Source organism: Canis lupus, chromosome 31 (assembly GCF_003254725.2).
Source record: "Canis lupus dingo isolate Sandy chromosome 31, ASM325472v2, whole genome shotgun sequence".
Classification (NCBI taxonomy): domain Eukaryota; kingdom Metazoa; phylum Chordata; class Mammalia; order Carnivora; family Canidae; genus Canis; species Canis lupus.
Genome location: NC_064273.1, coordinates 1,512,972 through 1,537,025, shown reverse-complemented (window position 1 = coordinate 1,537,025; position 24,054 = coordinate 1,512,972). Strand labels below are relative to the sequence as shown.

Genomic DNA, 24,054 nt, shown 5'->3' with positions numbered 1-24,054 from the left:
GTGGCTCGGTAGATTAAGCATCCAACTCTTGATATCAGCTAAGGTCATGATCTCAGGGTTGTGAGATCAAGCCCTGCTCAGGAGAGGGAGAGAGAGAATCTTAAGGCTATGAGTCTTTGTTTCCTCCTTTTTAATATGGGGATGATACCTTGTGAACTCTTTTTCTCAGCGCTAATATAGAATAGTAATATCTTCAGAAAACAAAGGCTCATAGAATAATGACCATCTACAGTGTTACTTTGTACCAAGGATTCTAAGCTCCTTACATATGTTAACTTACTTAATTGTAAGAACTCTATTATCCACATGTTGTATAAAATAACATCATCATCCCTCTTAGTGAGGACCACCCTAAGTAAACATTTTTATTCTCCTGGCATTCTTGTGAGTTAGATATTATTATTCTATACTAAAGTTGAGGTAAAAAGTTCACTAAGAGGATGATGTTTCAGTAGATACCCAAAAATAAAGAAAGCAGACCTGCCAATATCTTGCAGAATAATAGTCAAGATGGGAGGAGCAGCAAGTATGAAGGTCCTGAAGCAGGAGTTTTCATGGCATGTTACAATGACAGCAAGGAGACCAGCGTCACTATCAGCAGAGTGAGTGAAGAGGAAATAGGATGAAATCGGAAATGCTGGGGATCAGAAAACATAGGGCTTTATAGATCATTTCTCTGTCTGAGTGACATGACTTACTTGACTTTCAAAAGATGCATTCTGATATCCATTTTGAGAATAAACCAAGGGGCCCAAGCACTGAATTAGGGAAGAACATTAGTAGACTCAATAACCAGCAAGAGATGATGATAGAGACAGAGAGAAGCAGAGGGATTTTTGTTTGTTTGTTTGTTTAATGCACTGTGTGGAAAAAATAAGAAGACAACTTCATTTTAAGAATCTGGAGTTGAGGAAATGATTCAGGCTGTAGAAATAAATATGAGAATTGACAGCGGTCACGAAATCTGAGACCTGAGAATTGTCTAGTGCATAGCAATATGAAGATCTTCAGAGACACCTGACAAGAGAGTTTCAAGCAGTGTGATGGGCCAAAAGCTAATTAGACTCAAATAAGAATGGGAAGAGGGGAGTTAAAAAGAAATAGTATAGATAAATGTTTGAGGAGATTTACCATAAGGAAAAGAGGTGCCATAAGGAAAAGAGGTATCAGTAAGTAAACATAAGGTCAAGGAAAAAGTGTTTAAAGCTGACATGAGATTTTTGCACATTGACAAGAAACAGGGAAAATTTGATCATGCTAAAGAGTTGGGAGAGTTTGGGGAACTATAGCCTTGGGTAGGCAAAGAGGGTTGAAATGAAGTGCAATAGAGGAGAAGTTAGCCTCGAAAAGCATTAAGGTAGCTTACAGTTACAGGATGGTCGGCGGGATGTGTGGCACATGTGTAAGTGGTCCGTGTAGTCATAGTTTGAGAAGTCTTTTTGGTTGCAAATCAGTTTTCCTAGAGAAATAGGAAGTAAGGTAATCATCTGTGAGAGAGTTTGGTGTTGTGGAACAGATCTAAGAAGAGAGGGGAAATTTTAAAATTCTAATGAAAAGTTATTGGAGAATTAACAGACAAGGGAAACTTAAATTTAGAAGTCCTGGATTTCAAGCCTTGCTAGGTTGGTTTTTTTGTAGCCGTATTCATTTGCAAAGGCAGAGCTGAATTGAGCCACATTGGAAGTTTTCCCAGGGGAGCATTCAAAGCCAAAAAGGGACAAATGGCTCTCTGCTTCTCCCCATTCGACAGACATCTTCTGGTGCAGCGCCAGCTCCGTCCGGAGACACGATGGTGAAGATTGGAGTAAACGGATTTGGCCGTATTGGGCGCCTGGTCACCCAGGGCTCCTTTTAATTCTGGCCAAGTGGGTATTGTCACCATCAGTGACCCCTTCATTGACCTCAACTACATGGTGTACATGTTCCAGTATGATTCTACCCACGGCAAATTCCACGGCACAGTCAAGGCTGAGAACGGGAAACTTGTCATCAACGGGAAGTCCATCTCCATCTTCCAGGAGCGAGATCCCGCCAACATCAAATGAGGTGATGCTGGTGCTGAGTATGTTGTGGAGTCCACTGGGGTCTTCACCACCATGGGAAGGCTGGGGCTCACTTGAAGGGTGGGGCCGAGAGGGTCATCATCTCTGCTTCTTCTGCTGATGCCCCCATGTTTGTGATGGGCATGAACCACGAGAAGTAGGAAAACTCCCTCAAGATTGTCAGCAATGCCTCCTGCACCACCAACTGCTTGGCTCCTCTGGCCAAAGTCATCAATGACCACTTCGGCATCATGGAGGGCCTCATGACCACTATCCATGCCATCATTTCCACCCATAAGACCGTGGATGGCCCCTCTAGGAAACTGGAGTGATGGCCGAGGAGCTGCCCAGAACATCATCCATGCTTCCACCGGTGCTGCCAAGGCTGTGGGCAAGGTCAGCCTGGCATGGCCTTCCGTGTCCCCACCCCCAATGTGTCAGTTGTGGATCTGACCTGCCGCCTGGAGAAAGCTGCCAAATATGATGACATCAAGAAGGTGGTGAAGCAGGCATCAGAGGGCCCCCTCAAGGGCATCCTGGGCTACTCTGAGAACCAGGTTGTCTTCTCCAACTTCAACAGTGACACCCACTCTTCCACCTTCAACGCCGGGGCTGGCATTGCCCTCAATGACCACTTCGTCAAGTTCATTTCCTGGTATGACCATGAATTTGGCTATAGCAACTGGGTGGTGGACCTCTTGGTCCACATGGCCTCCAAGGAGCAAGAGCCCCCTGGACCACCAGCCCCAGCAAGAACAAGAGAAAGAAAGAGGCTCTCAGCTGCTGGGGAGTCCCTGCCCCAACTTAATCCCCCAACACACTGAGAATCTTCTGACCTTCAATATTTACATCCCAGACCTCCTAAGGAAGGGGAAGGGCTTGGGGAGCCCTACCTTGTCATGTACCATCAATAAAGCATACTGTACCCCCCCCCCCAAAAAAAAGGGACAAAGGGGTTAAAAGAATTTGCAAAGAAGTGATCATAATAAGGACCTTAGGATCTAGAAAGACAAGACAGGGGGTGAGAGTTAGTGAAAAGCTGGATAATAGATTGTAAGTTCCAATGAAGTTGAAAAATAATATGAATTGAGATATTACATAGATTTGGCTAGCAAGACAGAAGCTAAGACTTGGAGGGGAAGATGTTCAGAACTGAAATTCTGGGTGATTACCAAAAAAAAAAACTGGTATATTATCATGGGAATGAATGGCTGAGATAGAAAGGGGGACAAGACAATTTTAGGAAGAAAAAGTCTGGTAACAGGCTAGAATATTGAAAGAGCCATCAGCATAGGTATTAAAACTGCTAAGAATTTGAACACCGCCCGTGCTAAAGTGACAAGAAATGAAGTCTTGAAGAGATGACCAGAATGCGGCATTTGCGTACATTAGATTATGTCACAAGAATAATTCTTTCTCGGGATCCCTGGGTGGCGCAGCGGTTTGGCGCCTGCCTTTGGCCCAGGGCGCGATCCTGGAGACCCGGGATCGAATCCCACGTCAGGCTCCCGGTGCATGGAGCCTGCTTCTCCCTCTGCCTGTGTCTCTGCCTCTCTCTATCTCTCAGTCTTTCATGAATAAATAAATAAATAAATAAAATCTTTAAAAAAAAAAAGAATAATTCTTTCTCAACTCACGTTTTGTTAAAGATTTTATTTATTTGTGGGACAGAGAGAGCAGGCGAGTGCAGGCCGGGGAAGCAGCTGAGGCCTGGGAGACTGGGGCTGCGGCGGGGCGGGGAGCCCAGGGGAGCCCAGGGGGGCCCAGGGGGCCCAGGGGAGCCAGGCGGGCTGGATCCCAGGCCCGGCCGCGGCGGAGCCAAGCCCAAGTCCACCCCCAGCCCCCGGCGCCCCTGCGTGGGCTGCGGGGAGGGTCCGGCCCGGCCCTTCCGAGGTCGGCCGCAGAGGCCCAGGTGGCGGCCCGGGGTTCTAAGCCGGCGCCCGACGGGACAGGGGTACCGAAGTGGCCTTGACAGGGCGCAGGGATATTAGGATAAATTTCAAACTCCTTGTCTTGGCAAATGCAACTTTTAGTGATCTGGCCCTTGCCTACCCGTCCAGTTCCTGGTCTCTTTCTGCTGCACTATGTTGTGCTTGGAAGGTCCTTGCCTCATTTATATGTCACCCCCCCCTTCTGCCTTGAAACTCAGTGTGATGTAATAGGTTCTGGAGAAACTTCCTTCCCCCTTCTCACATGTCCCTCTATTTGAAACTCTGCGGAACTGGGATCCTGCACAACACTGTCCCAGGCCGCTGGGATTCACCTTTCTGTGCTCCCTGCCACACCCTTAGGGCAGCACCACGTGTAATTTGTCTTTGTTTACTCCATGATTAAAAGTCACTGGTACACAAAGCAGGCAGTTAATAAACATTGGCTGAATGAATGAATGAATGAATGAATATGTATGTGTCTTTGTTTTGGTTTTGTTTATTCTGTGGCTTTTCATGAAATGCAGATTTTTTAAAAGTCTGTTTTCCTTTTGAAAAAAACCAGCACGGGTTGTTGCACCAAATGTTTTCTTTTATTCCTCAGCATGTCCAGCTCTCTGAGCAACCATTTCTCCTTTTGTAGAGCTTAATCTGTCTTTGAATAATTAGTATTTAAACCATTAAAGTCCTTCTCTTGACAAATTACCATGATAATAATAAAACCACAAAAAAGTCTTTTTTTTCTGTGCCTTAATAAAACACAATTAAAATTTAATAAGAGCTCTGTATTTCCATTTATCCAATTCTGCACAGCCGGAGAGAGGTAACCGAGGTGTTACAACAGGACCAATTAAATAGCCAGTTGTGGTTAAACTCCAATTCACAGAGAGGTGAGTGTAATTCTGCACTTAACATTCCAGCTCATGGCTTTTTTTGAGCAGAACATCCGCTTTTTTGTTTTTTCAGTCCTGTCCACATTTCAGTATGTTGCAGAGCTAAGAGGTCTCAGTTTATTATATTTGTTGATATTATGATATTTCTCTAATGTTTTCTTCATCATCCATTTTCTTCCAACAGATTAATGTCTAAGTACCATCGTTTTAAGATGCATTTCCCTTTACATCACTTACCACCACTGTCCTCACAGAGAAGAAAAGGAGAAAATCAGAAATGGAACATATACTTTTAAATGACTAGAGGTCATTTTAAAAGTACAAGCAGCAGCAGCAGCAGCATTTTCCAAATATTGAAAATATCCATGAAGGATTCTTGCAGAAGTATACACTTTCCCTTTTCTAAGATTCGAAAAATATATTTCGAAACACGAGCGAAATGGAATTAACATATGCTACTGCCTTTGGCAGCCCGCAGGCCTGACCCCGGCCCTCTCACTCCGTCCGGCGGGGACGCCGAGGGCGACCCGGTCGCAGGCCACACAGGCCCAGCGCGCCGACCCGACCACGAGCAGGGGGCCCGAGAGACCCCGCTGGGAGGCGGGAAGAGGCGAGGAGGGACGGCGAGACCCCTGCCCGCCCGCGTCACGTCGCCGTCGGCCGGTGGCCCCGGGAGGGCCGAGGCTCACCCACCCGCTTTGCGGTCCGCTTCGATCAAGTCCTGGATGGGCCTCGCCGTTGCTTAGTAAGATATTTAAAGTCTCAACATGAAAGATACGCTGCGTACTTCGAACCCGGTAGGTCACAGTGACAGCTTTCGGTGGAGGCATTTGTCTGGCAAACCCAGGAAAGCTCGTAGAAACCTGAGAGTAGGGTCCCTGGGCGGCGCAGCGGCGTGGAGCCCGCCTTGGGCCCAGGGCGCGATCCGGGGTCCGGGATCGAGTCCCGCGTCGGGCTCCCGGGACGGAGCCTGCTTCTCCCTCCTCCTGTGTCTCTGCCTCTCTCTCTCTCTCTCTCTCTCTCTCTCTCTCTCTCTCTGTGTCTATCATGAATAAATAAATAAATAAATAAATCTTAAAAAGCAAAACAAAAAAACAACTAAGAGTAGTTGTTGATTCTTTTTTTAAGAAAGACTATTTGTGGTCAGGAGAAACAAAACTGGTGTTTTCAAAAGGTAATCATAGAATCATAGTGATAATCAACAGAGTGGATTTTTTTTTTTTTTAATTTGAGGGTCAGACATATTTGAAGTGTTCTATATTCTCACACTTTCTTTTTTTCTTCTGTGGTATTGCCACCGATGTTCTTATTTCTTAAAAAGACTGGAGCTCACAATGTTTTTAAAAAGTAACTACAGGACCTGGAACATGTGTTTTGTTTTGCTTTTTTACCTTTGATAATGCTATAAGTTTTATTTCTTATGATTGCTGATATTCCTTAAGAAGCACTGTTGATAGATTAATACATTGGAAGAAAATTATGGATTATTTAGAAACTAATGAAAACATTGCCATGGATTTAATAGCCAGTAAAGTAATTAAAACTGTTTTACTTGCTTTCATTTTTTTTTTTGATGTGCCATTGAAACTTTTAATGTTAATTCCAGAGAAAGGAAAATATTATGACATGCATTTTATTGCCTTTCCATCTGACTAAAATTAGTTAGAACTGGTTTAACTATACCATCTAAATAATACCAGCTTGAATCTCTCTCAGGCATTTGTATTAAGTTCTGAGCGTCGTTTTTTTATTTACATATACTGAAATTTCACTTTGGCTGTGTTTACATGTATACCTGTCTAATATTTTAACTACATTATCTGCATTCCTAAGGTTCATTTGAAATGGTTTAACTAATATTCTTTTAGACTCAGGATTCCTGTTTGGGAGGGAGCTGGAAAGGTAATGGAAACACCTGCATTTTCAGGATCATTTGAATGGACACTTCCATACTGAAATAATCTATATTTCCTTTACCATTTGCCTCTAAATTGTCGTTATACACCTTTTTGACATTTTCCAATACAACAATTTCAAGATGAGACAGATTTCTTTGCTTGCATTTTGTAGGAGTTAGGCAACTTGAAATTTTCCGACTGGCTATTTTTTACTGCAATCTGGTTGTTCTCAATCTTGGCTGGGAGCTCTGAAAGCAAACTGAAACCCAGGCCTCACCCCACACCAAATGAATCAGAACATCTGTGGGCAGGGACAAAGGAGAGGCAAGGCAAGGAGGGTTTAATGTGTCATGAGCTAGAGAACCACAGCTATATAACCTCTGCAGTATTTTCTTGGAAGTCACAGTTTGTACCTGCAGGTTTGTATGAATAGTTCCTGATAACTATTTTAGTTTTCAGGAAGAAAACTAAGCCATCTCTACCACAGAGCAATGTGAACAAAACAATCATGTGCAAAATATAATAACCATAACAAACTGGGTTATTTTGTTAAAAAGGAAAAGATGTCAAAAAAATAAAATAAAAAAATAAAAATAAAAAGGAAAAGATGTCAAGCAAACATATTATGCCCAAGTGTCCTTTTGCAAGTTCATTGTTCTAATCTACAGAGTTTAAGAAATATCTGTAATTCTACTGAATGTATGTCTGTAGGGACTGTACTCTGTAGCTGGAGAGAAAAGACTATATTGACCACTGTTGGTGCCCTGATCAGGTCTCCTCCCATAGTTCTCCCTGGTTCTGCACTACCTTGCTGGTAATGCTTCACACCTGGGGGGGGAGGGGACATTCTTCTGAGGACAATCTGTGAACTTCCTGGTTGTGCTTGAGATTTTACACCACCACCGTGCCCCCACCCTGCCTTCCACAGCCCATAGCCAAAGATTGACTAGTGCAACATACACAAGTCCAGCCCCATAAACATTAACTAGAACAATCTCGGGGGAGCAATTTACACTTCAGAACTCTACATGAGATCAAGTTGAGGCTCAACTTCACCTGATCATACCCTTACTTACCTTCTTCCCTTCCTGTCCTGCCTGCTTGCAACCATAATCACTTGCAGAGGAATCGGTCTCAGGCTTGTCTTCTAGCAAGCCAAACCAAAACTATAAGAGTATCTCACATAAACAATGTGGAACACATAAAGAACACAGTAGTGATACTGTGAATGAGTGCTGGTGTAAAGTGAGTACCTTCATTGTATCAAGCACTATGCAGACAAGTTTAATCAATTATTCTAATATTTACAATAAGCCATTATTATCACTCCCCCCAATTTGTAGATCGAGAATCAGAAGTTTTGAGTGGGCTAGTGACTTCCCCACTTCCCCAAGGCTCCCAGCTAGCCAAGGGACCCAAGTAAGCCTACAGTTTTAACTTCTCTATAAATTCAGTGCTTAAATACTAATCAATAGATTCATATAGCATAGAGATCAATGAAAACCCTAAGTATAAAGAGCAGAGGTTGGGATCAAACAGACCTACACTTTTGCCATGGACCAGACAGTTATTAGTTGTGCTGATTAGCAAAGTTACTTAGGTCTATGACTGCAATTTATCTCTGCCTTGTCAGATTTTCAGAAATTCCATGAGGCTCTTATTTAAAGCTCTTAGCATAAGAGTTACTGAGAATTAAAAATAATAATAATAATAATAATAATAATAATAATAATTACAAAATTCCCTCTGTCGAAGTCACAGAGTAACTTAACATTTCAGTTACATGGCCAAAGTAGTTAGTAGTTAGATGTATAATGTTTCTTGGGGAACCAAAGTTTCTAATTGAGAGATTTGGTTAACTCATTAATATTGTGAAGGGGATATAAATATATTTTACACACATACACACCCCAATATGGTTATGGCTAGAATTACAAAAAAAATTTTTTTACATTTTTTTATTGGAGTTCTATTTGCCAGCATAACACCCAGTAACACCCAGTGCTCATCCCATCAAGTGTCCCCATCAGTGCCCATCACCCAGTCACCCCAAACCCCTGCCTACCTCCCCTTCCACAACCCTTTGTTCATTTCTCAGAGTTAGGTGTCTCTCATGGTTTGTCTCCCTCCCTAATTTTTCCCACTCAGTTCCCTTCTTTTCCCCTATAATCCCTTTCACTATTTCTTATATTCCCCGTATGAGTGAAACCATATGATGACTGCCCTTCTCCGATTGACTTATTTCACTCAGCATAATACCCTCCAGTTTTATCCACATCGAAACAAATGGTGGGTATTCATCCTTTCTAATGACTAATATCCCATTGTATATATACACCACACCTTCTCTATCCATTCATCTGTCGATGGACACCAAGGCTCAGTTTGGCTACTGTGGACATTGCTGCTATAAACATTGGGGTGCAGATGTCCCTGGCATTTCACTGCATCTGTATCTTTGGGGTAAATCCCCAGCAGTGCAATTGCTGGGTCATAGGGCAGCTCTATTTTTAATTTCTTGAGGAACTGCATACTGTTTTCGAGAGTGGCTGTACTAGAATTACATAAATTAATGGGTACTTAGTTCACACAGGTCCTGGGACAGAGCAAGCACTAAAGGATATAATTTCCTTTGCTAAAAATGGCTTTATTCATACAGACATAAATAATTACAAAAATTAAGTGGAATAAATAAGTCTTTTATACAGAAGAATTGCAACGAAGTTACACAGATACTTTTCCCCCAAGGAGTTTTCACCCATTAAATGTTGGCTGCACTTAAGGACTTGCTTCCAAAGAATACAGTACAAGAAGAAGGGGGAAGTAGCTTATAGTGGAGAAAACTGTCAAACACTCACCAGTGTATGGACAGCAGAGAAACCTTGCAAACTCTATGTCAAGCCACATGATTAAGGTTAACATTATCAATGACAATGTATGTTCAGAGTCTATACCCTTGATGTAATAAGAATAGTACATCTGCAGTTTAAAAAAAAATTCATAACCTTAGCTTAATCATGAGAAAAACATTAAAATACATGAACAGTGTTCAGAAAAACAGCCTCGGTCTTTAAAAACAAAGTCTGAGAATCACAATCCAGAAAAGTCTAGGGAGACATGACAACTAAGTGTAATGTGGTCTCCTAGATGGGATATCAGAAAAGAAAAGGGAAATGATGTAAACATCAAGGAAATCTTAAGAAAATGGACTTTAGTTAATAATAAGTATCAACCTCAGATCATTAATTCTAACACAGGGACTACACTAAGATGTAGTGTAGTTCCTCACAGGGAAAATGGCCTGTGGGGCAGATAGAAACTATCTGTGTAACTTTTCTGCAAATCTAAAACCTACTCGAAAATAAAAGGTTTATTTCTTTAAATGAAAGACTTCATGGAAGAGATGTAAAATGTGGGTAGAATTCTCTAAAAGGAAGTCACTGGCAACCATGAGAATGTAAAAAGCACTCAATGTCATACACACAACGTAACATTCAGCCTTAAAAAAAAAAAAAAGAGAGAAACTTTAACACACAGTATAACATGTAAAAAGCTTAAACATATGCTTGGTGAAGTCAGCCAGTCAAAAATATTGTTCCTAGAGTAATTAAATTCATTGAGACAGAAAGTCGAATAGTTGTTGACAGGAGAGGAGGGATGGCAAAAGGGGAGTTCCTGTTTAATCGTTAACAGTTTCAGCTGCGGAAGATGTTAAGTCCTGGAAATAGATGGTGATCGTCCCACAACAATGTGAATGCACTTACCACCACAGAACTGTACATGTAAAAATGGTTAAAATGCTAAGTTTTATGTTATATATGTTCTTGGTATTTGTTTTGCTTGTTTTTTAAACAGGTTCCTCTTCCAGTGTGGAGCCCAGCATGGGGCTTGAACTCACAACCCTGAGATCAAGACCTGAACTTAGACCAAGAGACAGATGCTTAATAGACTGAGCCACCTGGGTGCCACATATATTTTTTAACACAATAAAATAGGTGCCTAATGTCAAAATCAATTCATACATATGTAGTATTGCGAGTTCTTTGAAAGGAGTTATCATACATTTTTATTCATTTTATTATTAAAGATCTCTTAGTGCCTACAGTGGCACCTGAAATGGATCAGGCATATCAGGACAAAAACATCAGGACGTGATGCTTGAGATTTAATTAAATATGAGGGGAAGGTGTGATTTCACAGAAAAATTCAGAATTTAATGATATTACCACAATTACTTTATTTTACTACCACAACTTTTAACCATTATAATGGAGACGGTGGTTTCACACCTCGGGAAGAGTGGAGTTTTAATAGGGGTGTGTACTTTTCTTTAAATGTTCTATTGACGAAGATTAAAAGAGGCCCTTTTAAAAGTTGCCCTAAAAAATTCTTAAAAGAGAAAATGTTGTTTCAGAGATTTAGAATTTATACACTTAACATAAATGTTAACTTAAGCCAAGGCAATTCAACTTTTTGAGTAAATTTGAAATTCTTACATGCCCTGTTACTAAATATTATTTTGAAGCGTGCTTGTAAAAATCCACAAGTTACACTTTAAAACCTTTTTGGACTGTGTTTGGCCTCTAGGCCTAGATCCTCATTCTCTCTCTCTCTCTCTATTTTTTTTTTTTAAAGATTTATCTATTTATTCATGAGAGACACAGAGAGAAAGAGAGGCAGCAACACAGGCAGAGGGAGAAGCAGGCTCCATGCAGCGAGCCTGACATGGGACTCGATCCTGGGTCTCCAGGATCATGCCCTGGGCTGAAGGTAGCACTAAACCACTGAGCCACCCGGGCTGCCCCTCATTCTCTATTTGGGCTGCAATATCCCTGGAAGAAGCCTCTAACATCCACTGTGTCTGTGCTTTCACTGAACTAAAATTCACACTGGACGATATATGTTTTTTTCTACTGGAGCTCTCTGCATTTTTCCAGAGGGTCTTGCCTTACAAAAATCAGAATCATTGATTGGGATACAATCACGCATAATTGTTCTCCTTTTGTGTGAAGTTGTAAAGTGTACTTTTACAGGCTATATCTCCAAATGTCAGATATTTAAAGCACATTTAGAATTGTTAGCAGTACGACAAACTGACTTGCAGCTTGAGGGTAGCATTTGGCTGGCTAGTATTGAGAATGAATAGATAATGTTGGCAGTAGATACAGTAGATAACCTCAAGTGTTTTGTATTAAATTTTGAAATTTCTTTTAAAATACCTAATGTAATACTTTTCACTGACAATACCTTTAACTGACAAAGTACCATGGGCTAGGCATTATGCTACTCTTTTAAAAGTATTATCTGGGGGCGCCCAGGTGTCTCAGTTGGTTAAGGGTCTGCCTTCTGCTCAGCTTTTGGTCCCTGGTCCTATGATGGAGCCCCACAGGGGGCTCCCTGCTTAGCGGGGAACCTGCTGCTCCCTCTCCCTCTGCCCCTCCTCCAGTTCATGCTCTCTCTCTCTCTCTCTCTCTAGCTCTGCACTCTTTCTTAAATAAATAAAATCTTTAAAAAATACGTGAATTAAAAATAAAATAAGAGTATTATCTGGTTTAATCTCAAAATAGCCATATCAATAAAGATTATTATGCCAGTTATATGAGGAAACTGAGGGTTTAATGATTAAAGTTAAATATCTACCTAAAGATTCATGCAACCAGCTAGTCAAGAAGCTTGGTTCTATTCCAGGCATTGTGTACTTTCCTAACTCTAAGGAAGACACTAAACATGAAAGAGGAGTCTCAGGGTCCTTCTTTAATTTAGGTATATAGTCAACAGTTGAAGTCATTATTTGACATTTTTTAAGTTCTAGACATTTCCACTATAACATCTATAGTTTACTTCTCAATTGAAACTAAAGGCTGAGATTTGTTTAATGCTAAAGGACCATAACAGCTTAATATTAAAGTTTCATTTCATTTTTTAAAACCATATCTTATCCCTAACTATGTCCCACATTTTCCCTAATGAAAAGTCATCCATAAAAATCCTGCAAAGGACAAATGAAAGAGTTGTGCCAGGTGCCAGATGGCTTTGGTGGAAGAATTTGTACCTACACAGGATCACCCTGAAGATGGTATAATGTCACAGGATCATTCTCTGCCACCTCCCGTTTTCTCCTTTCTCCTTCCTTCCCCCCCCCCCACCAATTGATAGGTTCTTTGTCTCTTTTTTCATTTCTTTTTTTCTCTTATTTTAACTCTTTCCTTCTTTTGTTTCTTTTTCCCCATAATCTACCTTTTAGTTTGATTGGCTAGTCTTGTCCCCTAGAGGGAAAGGAAATCAGCCCTGGAGCCTGAAGAAGGAAGAATTAGAAAGAAGCATTTTAAGATCCACCTTTCCACTTACCCTTAACCCTTTTGTGTAAGCTACGTCTTTAAAATATTCTTTTGGCTCTGAGGTTAAAACAAGTATAAAAATCCATTTCAGTCCTTTCTCACCTCATTCCCTACATTTTCCTGCCAAAAATTTGGATATATGGCAATAACCCCTGTGTTTGCTGTTGGATCAAATTCACATTATTTTCCCCATTTTAATAATCATTAAATAATAGTTATCAGTTTTGTTTCTATTTACCAGCTGATGACCATGTCAGCTACTATGAAGCCATTAGACAAGACCGTTTTACTCAAAATAAAATAAAGCCTAAGTGAAGTGTTTTACTCATGACTCTGGCTCAGGCTAGAGGTTGTCTTTCTGCTAGAGGTTGTCTTTCTGCTTTCAAACTTTTTCGAATTGTTTTATTCTGATATTTTGTATTTCACATATGGTGGTTGTTACTCTTGAAGTCGCATGAAAGAAAAAGTAAATTAATGGAGCAACCTACCACTGTAGAATATTAAAGAGGCTCTGATGGGACATTGAGGAAATAATCAAATATTGGAAAAATGTTTAACTGCGTCTATTTAGGACATCTTTATGCATGTCGGCTCAGAAGGAAAAAGACCTTTATGCAGACACAGTGCATCCCAGGTGAAGCAGCTACCTGCCCGCCCAGGACTCACCTGGGGGCGCGCAGCCTAGCGGCTCCCTCCCGGGGCAACTGGGGGTACGACCTTCTCCCTATACTCCTCAGGCTTCGCCTCCCACCCGAAGCCCCGCTGCTGAAGGTCACCTTTCCCTAAGGTCGCGGCCCCGCTCCCGAGCCGCCCCTGTCACCCAGGCAGCAAAGGCCCGGCCTCCTGACCCGGGCGCGGCCCCTCCGAGAGCCACCCGGCTCCAAGCTCACCTGCGGGCTGGCGACCTGCGGCGGTTCGCGGGCGGCCTGGCCTCCTCCCCGCGGCCCGCACCGGCTGGCGCCTCCTCGCAGTCCGCAGGTGCCGCTCTGGGAGCGCCCCGTGGGAATACCCTGTGCGCTCCACACCTTTTCACACTCAGTTTGCTGGGAAACAAACAATTTCCTCATGCTTCCATTCCTTCATATTTAAGATAGTGTAAGGAAATTCTTTTTTAAGTGTTAGGGATCTTAAAATTCAGTTACTCTTAGTCGCAATCACCTCTGTGGCCTTGGCATCATTCAAGGTAATTAAAGGGACATTTCCATAACCTACAAAAAATCAATCATTGAGTTTTGAAAAAATCATGCACACACAGAAACAATTTTACCCATGAAGATAATAATTCCATGAAAATAAAGTCTGGAAATGGGTAAAATGGAGGGGCAGAAAGCTACAGTGAATATTCAGTTCAAAATTAAATGTTTCAATTGAAAGTTATTTTTTGCCAATAGAAATTGGAACTACATTGTATCTCCACGAGGAGAAAGTGGAGAGAGCTGAACACCGAAAACAAGTGGAGAGTCCGATAGCAGGAGCTCTCTGGGGCACTGTCCTCGACCTTCGACCTCGCTCCAGGTAGGCAGATTCTTTGACACCCCTGTGCCTCCAGCACGCAGCAACTGTTCCTAAATAACTGCAATTTGCTACAAAACAGAACGCAAATAATTTCTCTTCAAAAAACATTTCAGAGGACTCGTGGGTAACTTGCTCTTAGGAACCAACACCATGGCATCTGGCTGCAAGATTGGCCTGTCCATCCTTAACAGCGATTTGGACAATTTAGGGGCTCAGTGCCTCCGGATCCTGGACTCTGGGGGCCGATTACTTCCACTTGGATGTAACAGACGGGCCTTTTGTTCCCAACATCACCTTTGGGCACCCTGTGGCAGAAAGCCTCTGAAAGTAGCGAGGCCAGGACCCTTTCTTTGATAATGCACATGATGATATCCAGACCAGAACAGCAGGTAAAACCAATGGCTGTAGCAGGAGCCAATGGATACACCTTTCATCTTGAGGCAACAAAAACCCAGGGGCTTTGATTAAAGACATTCGGGAGAATGGGATGAAGCTTGGCCTTGCCATCAAACCAGGAACTACAGTTGATTATTTGGCACCGTGGGCTAATCAGATAGATATGGCCTTGGTTATGACAGTGGAACCTGGGTTTGGAGGGCAGAAATTCGTGGAAGATATGATGCTGAGGGTTAATTGGTTGAGAATGCAATTCCCATCTTTGGGCATAGAAGTCGATGGTGGAGTAGGTCCTGACACTATCCATAAGTGTGCAGAGGCAGGAGCTAACATGATTGTGTCTGGCAGTGCCATTATGAGGAGGGATGACCCCAGATCTGTGATCAACCTGTTAAGAAATGTTTGCTCAGAAACGTTCTCTTGATCGATGAAACCACAAGGAGTCCAGTGTTTATGCTTATGAAATCTTTTTACTGGAAGATAAGAATATTGACTACCAAACCCTATCATGGTTGAAGGAGTGCTATTTTCCTGAGCAGCTGCTCATTCCAGTGACTAAAATCTATTCTGCAGAATGTTCCAACAGGTTCGAAATTGGTATATATGACTATATTTTTAGCTATGGAATTTAAAGATTAGTGTGGTAAAATACAATTTTTACTGAGAGACTTGATTTTTATAAAGTAAAAATACACCTGTATTAAGGTTATAAACAGAAATGTGTATTAATGCCTAATGAAGGCATACTAGCTACTAACGAAAAAATGTTTTCTTCTGCATTTTAAATCTTCTCGCTTCTTGATTGTTTTCCAAAGCAAAGGAAGTCCCTAAAAAAATAATAATTTCAGAACCAAGTAATTAAAATTGCTTATGTCCATTACTGAGTACAGAAAGGATGACCAATATAAAGAAAATAAAAGCATGACAAGAGGAAGGATAGGGGTGGGGGGGGGGGGGAAGATCTCTCTTCAAAAAAGAAAACAGTATTGTCCTTGCAATTCAAATGCCTTTGCCTATTATCATTATGTAACCTAACAAAAGTGTTCCTCCCATGAAATCCATCAGCACTGTTGTGTTTTATCATTCCTTGTGACTTTTAAATTCACTCTGGGTACCTTAGTGTTCTGGAGCCACTTGGAAACCTGAAAGAATAAGGACAACAAAAACAACTCTTGGAAGAAACATTAAGATATTACGTAATACTTTAAACAGTTTTGCACTGGAAGCCCATGTTTCCCACTCACCTGCTCATTACTGATGCTATAATAGGGATCAGGTCAAAAAAAAATTTTTTTTTCATCTTAAGGTGCCCATTTGAATACTCCTCTCCCCAGCCAAAAAAATAAATATATAGACCATGTCTGCTCTGAAAGACTCATTAAAATGAATTCAGAAAAAAAAAAAGATGAAAAAAAAATTAATTCAGGTTGTGGCCAGGGCTACACTGTAAGTTAGAAATACAACTCTAGTAACTCTATTCTTAAAACAGACTGGACCATGGATTTTGACAGATGGTGACAAATTGGAAATAATTTACTCATTCATTTTATTATTTAGTAACAGAACTGACAATATTGACTAAAGCTAGTTCAGATTTTTAGTCTTTTCCTATAGCAAGTTTTCTGTTTCACATTCTCTTTGTGCTTCTTCCTTGATCTGCCTTTCTCACATTGAGTCTCTATTTAGTTTTAGTTTTAGTTTTTTAAAAGATTTTGCTTATTTGAGAGAGAGAGAGAGAGAGAGAGAGCATGCATGAGGGGCAGGGAGACAGAGAAGCAGGGTCCTGACCCATCAGGGAGCTTGAGGCAGGGCTCAATCCCAGGACCCAGGGGTCATGACCTGAGGTGAAGACAGGTGGGTTTTGTTATATATATATATATATATATATATATATATATATATATATATTTATTGAAGTTTGAAGTTCGATTTGCCAACCCAGAAACCGAAGCCAAGAAATTAACATAAAATATTTACATCCCTAGGGTTCTTGAGGATAAGCAAAATCATCTGTCCAAAACCTTTCACAACTCAGGGATAACAGCATTCTCACAGAAAACAGGTCTCATTGAACAAGAGCTAACAATATCACTTAGGACAAAGATGACAAAAACTGATTAAAAAAATGAAAGGACAAGTGGTTAATGAAAATAAAAATATTAAGGTATACCTCCACAGAATTGGAGATGAAGGAACCGTTTGAAAACATGACAACATAGACATGCTTTAGATGACTCAAGAGATTAAATAAGACACGTGAATCAATAAGAAGAATAGGAGAACATGAAATAAAACAAGTAGCTTTGAAAAAAACTAAGAAAAGTAAATTGTATTTTAGAAACATTGTCATCATTGTAATAAAAAAAAACCCAATAAGTCAATTACAATGAAAAAAATAATTAATGTCCTCAGTGGCCATATTACCCAGATTTAAATACAGGGAGACACAGATGTGGAAAATGCTCAAGACAGATCAAAAATATAATAATCAAAAAACAAAAAAGGTCTACTACATGTGTCTTAGAACTTTCAAGCATAAAGAAAAGGAGGGGAGAAGTAATACTTAAAGAGGTTTTTTCTGATCATTTAAAATGCTTAAAGAAAGAAACATGGATTCAAAAGGAAGTAGCACAGCCTGCCCCCCAAATTTAAATAAGCATCAATCTTCTACCCAGTCATATAAAGAAGAACTTAAAATATAGAAGAGCACTCTTTAAACCAACTTTAGGAAAAAAGGTGGATTTTCTAAAAAGAGATTGGGATTTGTTTTTTGTATATTTTTTATTGGAGTTCGATTTACCAGCATAGCATAACACTCACTGCTCATCCTCTCAAGTGTCCCCCTCAGTGCCCATCACCCAGTCACCCCATCCCCCCATCCACCTCCCTTTCCACTACCCCTTGTTCATTTCCCAGAGTTAGGAGTCTCTCATGTCTGTCACCCTAACTGATATTTCCCACTCATTTTCTCTCCTTTCCCCTTCATTCCCCTTCACTATTTTATATATTCCCCAAATGAATGAGACCATATAATGTTTGTCCTTCTCCAATTGACTTACTTCACTCAGCATAATACCCTCCAGTTCCATCCACTTTGAAGCAAATGGTGGGTATTCATCATTTCTGATGGCTGAGTAATATTCCACTGTATACATACACCACATCGTCTTCATTCATCTGTTAATGGACACCGAGGCTCCTTCCACAGTTTGACTATTGTTTACATTGTTGCATGTAAACATTGGGGTGCAGGTGTCCCAGCGTTTCACTGCATCTGTATCTTTGGGGTAAATCCCCAGCAGTGCAGTTGCTGGGTCATAGGGCAGTTCTAGTTTTAACTCTTTGAGGAACCTCCACACAGTTTTCCAGAGTGGCTGCACCAGTTCACATTCCCACCAACAGTGCAAGAGGGTTGCCCTTTCTCGACGTCCTCTCCAACATTTGTTGTTTCCTGCCTTGTTAATTTTCCCCATTTTCACTGGTGTGAGGTGGTATCTCATTGTGGTTTTGATTTGTATCTCCCTGATGGAAAGTGATGCAGAGCATTTTCTCATGTGCTTGTTGGCCATGTCTATGTCTTATTTGGTGAAATTTCTGTTCATGTCTTTTGCCCATTTCATGATTGGATTGTTTGTTTCTTTGCTGTTGAGTTTACTAAGTTCTTTTTTTTAAATTTTTATTTATTTATGATAGTCACACAGAGAGAGAGAGAGAGGCAGAGACATAGGCAGAGGGAGAAGCAGGCTCCATGCACCGGGAGCCTGATGTGGGAATCGATCCCGGGTCTCCAGGATCGCACCCTGGGCCAAAGGCAGGCGCTAAACCACTGCGCCACCCAGGGATCCCGAGTTTACTAAGTTCTTTATAGAGCTTGGATACTACCCCTTTATCTGATAGGTCATTTGCAAATATCTTCTCCCATTCTGTAGGTTGTCTTTTAGTTTTGTTGACTCTTTCTTTTGCTGTGCAGAAGCTCTTTATCTTGATGAAGTCCCAAAAGTTCATTTCTGCTTTTGTTTCCCTTGCCTTAATAGATGTATCTTACAAGAAGTTGCTGTGGCCAAGTTCAAAAAGGGTGTTGCCTGTGTTCTCCTCTAGGATTTTGATGGAATCTTGTCTCACATTTAGATCTTTCATCTATTTTGAGTTTATCTTTGTGTCTGGTCCTAGTTTCATTCTTCTGATGTGGCTGTTCAATTTCCCAGTACCATTTATTGAAGAGACTGTCTTTTTTTCCAGTGGATAGTCTTTCCTGCTTTGTCGATGATTAGTTGACCGTAGAGTTACAGGCCCATTTCTGGATTCTCTATTCTGTTCCATGGATCTATGTGTCTGGTTTTGTGCCAGTATCAAATGTCTTGATGATCACAGCTTTGTATTAAAACTTGAAATCTGCCATTGTGATGCCCCTGGCTCTGGTTTTCTTTTTCAATATCCCCCTGGGTATTCGGGGGTCTTTTCTGATTCCACACAAATCTTGAGATGATTTGTTCCAAGTCTGTGAAGAAAGTCCATGGTATTTTGATAGGGATTGCATTGAACGTGTACAATTGCCCTGGGTAGCATAGACATTTTCACAATATTTATTCTTCTAATCCATGAGCATGGAATATTTTTCCATGTCTTTGTCTCTTCCTCAATTTCTTTCAGAAGTGTTCTGTAGTTTTTAGGGCATAGGTCCTTTGCCACTTTGGTTAGGTTTATTCCTAGGTATCTTATGCTTTTGGGTGTAATTGTAAATGGGATTGATTCCTTAATTTCTCTTTCTTCAGTTTCATTGTTAGTGTATAGAAATGCCATTGATTTCTGAGCATTGCTTTTGTATCCTAAGGCAGACGTTTAACTGACTGAGATAAAACTACTGTTTTAACACTAAAACTACTGTTTTAACACTGTTTTAACACTAAATTTTTTACTTTTTTGTTAGTACCTAAGGTCCATCACAAATTGGGAAAGGAAAAAAAAATTGGGAAAGGGCTCTTCCCATGCCATCTTCATTCAGGGAAGAGCACGCACTCTTTGGAAAAGGGATAAGCTAAATGGCACCTCAGCACTCAAGTGCTTCTGCTTATGTTTCATTGGCCAATGCAATTCATGTGGCCATGCCTAATTTCAAGGCACAAGTTTCCTACATGTTCAGAAGAAGAAAAAGCTAAAATCTTAGTGAAAAATTTAATATCCACCACAGCCTGATTATTTTCAAATAGGAATATGAGATTGCATACACACACACATAAGGTTAGATTGATTGATTGATGGGTTGGGGATGATCTAAGCAGCTTGTTAAGACAAGAATACAGGCCCAAATGGAGCTGCTCATGCTAAGCCCTGTATCACCAAAACAAGACTATAAATACCAATCAGTCAAGAACCTACCTCATCAGCACTAGTAAGGTCATCTGGCTGCTAGATTCCTGCACTCCCCAAAAGGACAGTGACCTTGCAATAACCAACCAGCTTTTTTGTCTTGGGTAACTTCCTTGTTCCCTCATCCTTCTGCCTGTAAAAGACTTTCATTTCACACAGGTCCTCAGAGCTCCTTTCTGCCTCCTAGATAGGATGCTGCCCAGTTGGAATCACTGTTTGCTCAGATAAACTCAAAACATTTTTAATATGCCCCAGTTTATCTTTTAACAGTCCAAATCCATTTCCTTGTACACTGCAATTGTGCTTGCTCTAGGATTATTATCTAGAATTTGAAAAATTATTTTTTAATGGAGTTTCGTGGTAGGCATCTCAAAACAAAACAAAAACATACCTGTAAAGGAGATTAGGAGGGGTGACTTGAATAGGTAATCTTGTTATCTCTCAGTATATTTCAGTAAGTGGCTTTTTACAGAAAATATCCTTGCAGTCTTTTTATTTTCTATCTTAAATCAAAAGTGAGTGGGTATCAATATATATCTATATATATTTGAAGAGATTCTATCTAAAAGCAGCAATCTTGGTATGCCTGGGTGGCTCAGGGGGTTGTGTCCAACTCTTGATTTCAGCTCAGGTCATGACTTCAAGGTCATGAGGTGGAGCCCTTCATTGGGCTCCGTGCTTAGTGGAGAGTCTGCCTGAAAGTCTCTCCCTTTGCCCCCACCCCCCACTCTTGCACTTTCTCTCTCAAATAAATAAATCTTTAAAAAAAATTGAAAAGTAAAAGTAGCAACCCTACCACCTACTCCTTTAATACAATGCAAATAATTTTGCAGCTCTTCAGTATAAATGTTATTTTTCAATATTTCTGTTAACATTCTCTGAAAATTTAGTAATGCATTTCTGCAGTATTTAAAAACATATTTGGAGATCCATATTTTTAAACTTTTACTGTAATAAAGTTCCTCTGCAATATATTGCTTAGTTGGGGCTCGACACCATTGATAGAAGAGATAAAGTGGAATTTGAAGGAATATAAATATTAATAGGAAAGTAGGGAATGATGTAAATTTCTAAATAATTGATAGAATCAAATGGCTAGTTCAAGCTGGCCTGCATACCAAACTCTAATTTGTGAAATCTAATCTTAAATTTATTTCAAGAGTAAAGCCTTACATGTGTTTACTCCTCTACCCTGGGGTCTAGACAATATGGAGAAAAAAATTATATATATTTTTAAGGTTTTTATTTAGTTAAGTAATCTCTACACCCAACCTGGGGCTTGAACTCATGACCCGAGATCGACAGTTAAGACTCTCGAGAGTAAGACTCTTCCAACTGAACCAGCAAGGAGCCTCAAAAGTTTTATAATCTTAGCAAAAATAGATGTAAACTGGGTAAAGTTAATAAGTTATTCTAAAGAATATAACTGCAAAATAAAAACTGTTAGTGAGATTATTTTAGGATTAAATTTACTTTGCATTAATCCATATATGAATAATTAAATCATAGATCAAAGACACTAAATTGGAAGCCCAGAAACAAATCTTATTTACTTAGTATTCTTGGCTAAATAATGAAAATGTGAGTAGAAATACTATTTTAGATTTTGAAGACATAACAATGAAAAGAAAATAATTTTCATTGTAGTTTTCCATTACATTATCCATTAAAAAAAAAAAAAAAACTACACAGGAATTATACATTTAGAATATAGACCCTAAATCTGAGGAACTTTATTTCTTGGTAATTTCATCTATGTCTATTTCAGTGAAGCAATCATAAAGGAAAACTTGGAGTTTTGCAGGCATCTCAAAATCAATCCGTATCTTCCTAAAGTCAAGAAAATGATATGACCAAGAGGAAACCCATTCTGACCAAATAAGCATTTTGAATCTTTAATTTGTTAGTATCTATGTCTTTGTGTTAATTTATATGTTAACAACGCATGTTCCCAAGTTTTCAAGAACTTCAGAATGCTGAAATAATCCACTTTTTTCCTCTTGCAATCTTCTCTCCCCCTATGCTGACTTTCAGATTTTGAAATTCAGTCCTTTCTTCTGAGCATCTGGCATAAATCTCCATCAGACTCAAAGAGGAGGGGCAAATTCTGTGGTTTGCATGAGAACAGCCTGACAGTTGCCAGTTTAATCCCTTGACAATGCAAAAATGTCTTCAAGGAGGGAATCCCACTTAACATGCAAACAGTCAAGCTTGATAGAGTTGGTTTCTTTCCATGTTAGTGATATTAATTAGAATGAAACAGAAGAGCATCCATTTTTTAACTTTTTTCTGAAAAATAGTTAAAATCATAGAAAAGGAATTTTATGCCAGCATCTAGATAACTCAGATTTACATAGTAAACTTGAAACGACATTGTATATTTATAAAATGTGAATTATTAAGCATACTGATAACTTTGAACATATTATAATACAATAGTTTGGTAAAAACTTTGAGGAATCCTTAAACTTAAGACCCTGAATACAGGATAGATATTGGAAAAAAGAGAGGTGCTATGGGTGGGGTGGACAAGGGATAATTTTCATGCTTTTACATACGTGCTTTTATTTTTTTCCTGACACATCCCTTAGCTTTAACCAGATAATCCTCACCACCATGGCTGTGATCTGGCCCAATCTTGTAATTCTGGGCAGAACTCCATTTACTGGAAACCTTCTATGCCTGCTCCCCCCAAAGTTATAGCTGTTTGTCCTTTCATGAGTTATTCCCTAAATCCAGTCTTCTTCAGTTATGCATTCCAGCAATTCACAAGCCTTGGAGCCAGAAAGAGTCACAACTAATCTGAGACTTCCAGAGAGAAAGTCAAATGCTGTCTCCCACGTATTGTCCTGGCATCTACTTCAAAACCATGGCAGAATTATTTTGCTCCCCACTGCGGTCAGCACCCCTGGGTGCATTGTTCATAATCCAAATTAGAGTTGAGCCGGTTCTGAAATCACTCTTTGTGTCCTGGTTGAGAACAAACTGGTTCTCATTCCAAAAGAATGGACCACTTCTAGTTCCCTTTCTGTGTTTCCATCTACTAGAGAGAGAGAGAGCTGTTAGTATGTCTCGGTTTAAGCCATGACGTCTGAGAGAATCTTGGGGCAGATAGAATCTCATTACAATCACTACCAAGTACAACTCTTTATTTACAAGTCTCATTCTTATTTTACATCCTCCCCAGCCTGCCTCGGAGCAATAATAGCTAACGCACAAATTATTTACCATCATTGGGCACTCTTTGAAGTGCTTTACACATTTATTCCTTGCGTGAGGCACTCTGGACACCTTCTCAGATTTCCCTGATGGCCTGTCCCACGGAGGCCTCCCTGCACTGGCTCTCTTCCCCATTTTCGGACTGTGAGGGACCTCTCTGCAGGGTTTCTCAAGGAAACACCAAGGGCTGAATGACAATCTGGAAATCCAGGAGAGCCAACTCCATGTTAAAGTGAACTTTGAACTTTGACCAATAGCAAAGAACCGAAAAGCAGTCACCACGATAACTTCTCCCTCCCTTCTCTGTGGCTCTTCCCTGTGCGACCTTTCTAGGTAATTTACACATACAGAATAAACATACCTGCCCAGAGACCCAGTTCTTCTCTAGGTGGTTTGCTGTGAAATAGCGCCCAGATCAACAAATGTCACATCATGTTACCTTCTTTGTTACTGCAGTT

General features: G+C 40.3%; 2 pseudogenes; both read left to right on the top strand.

Moving 5' to 3' along the window:
- Positions 1 to 510: 510 nt before the first annotated feature.
- Positions 511 to 5,609, top strand: LOC112661833 (glyceraldehyde-3-phosphate dehydrogenase-like; annotated as a pseudogene).
- A 9,155-nt stretch (positions 5,610 to 14,764) lies between these two features.
- LOC112661870 (ribulose-phosphate 3-epimerase-like) lies at positions 14,765 to 15,434 on the top strand (annotated as a pseudogene).
- Positions 15,435 to 24,054: the final 8,620 nt, after the last annotated feature.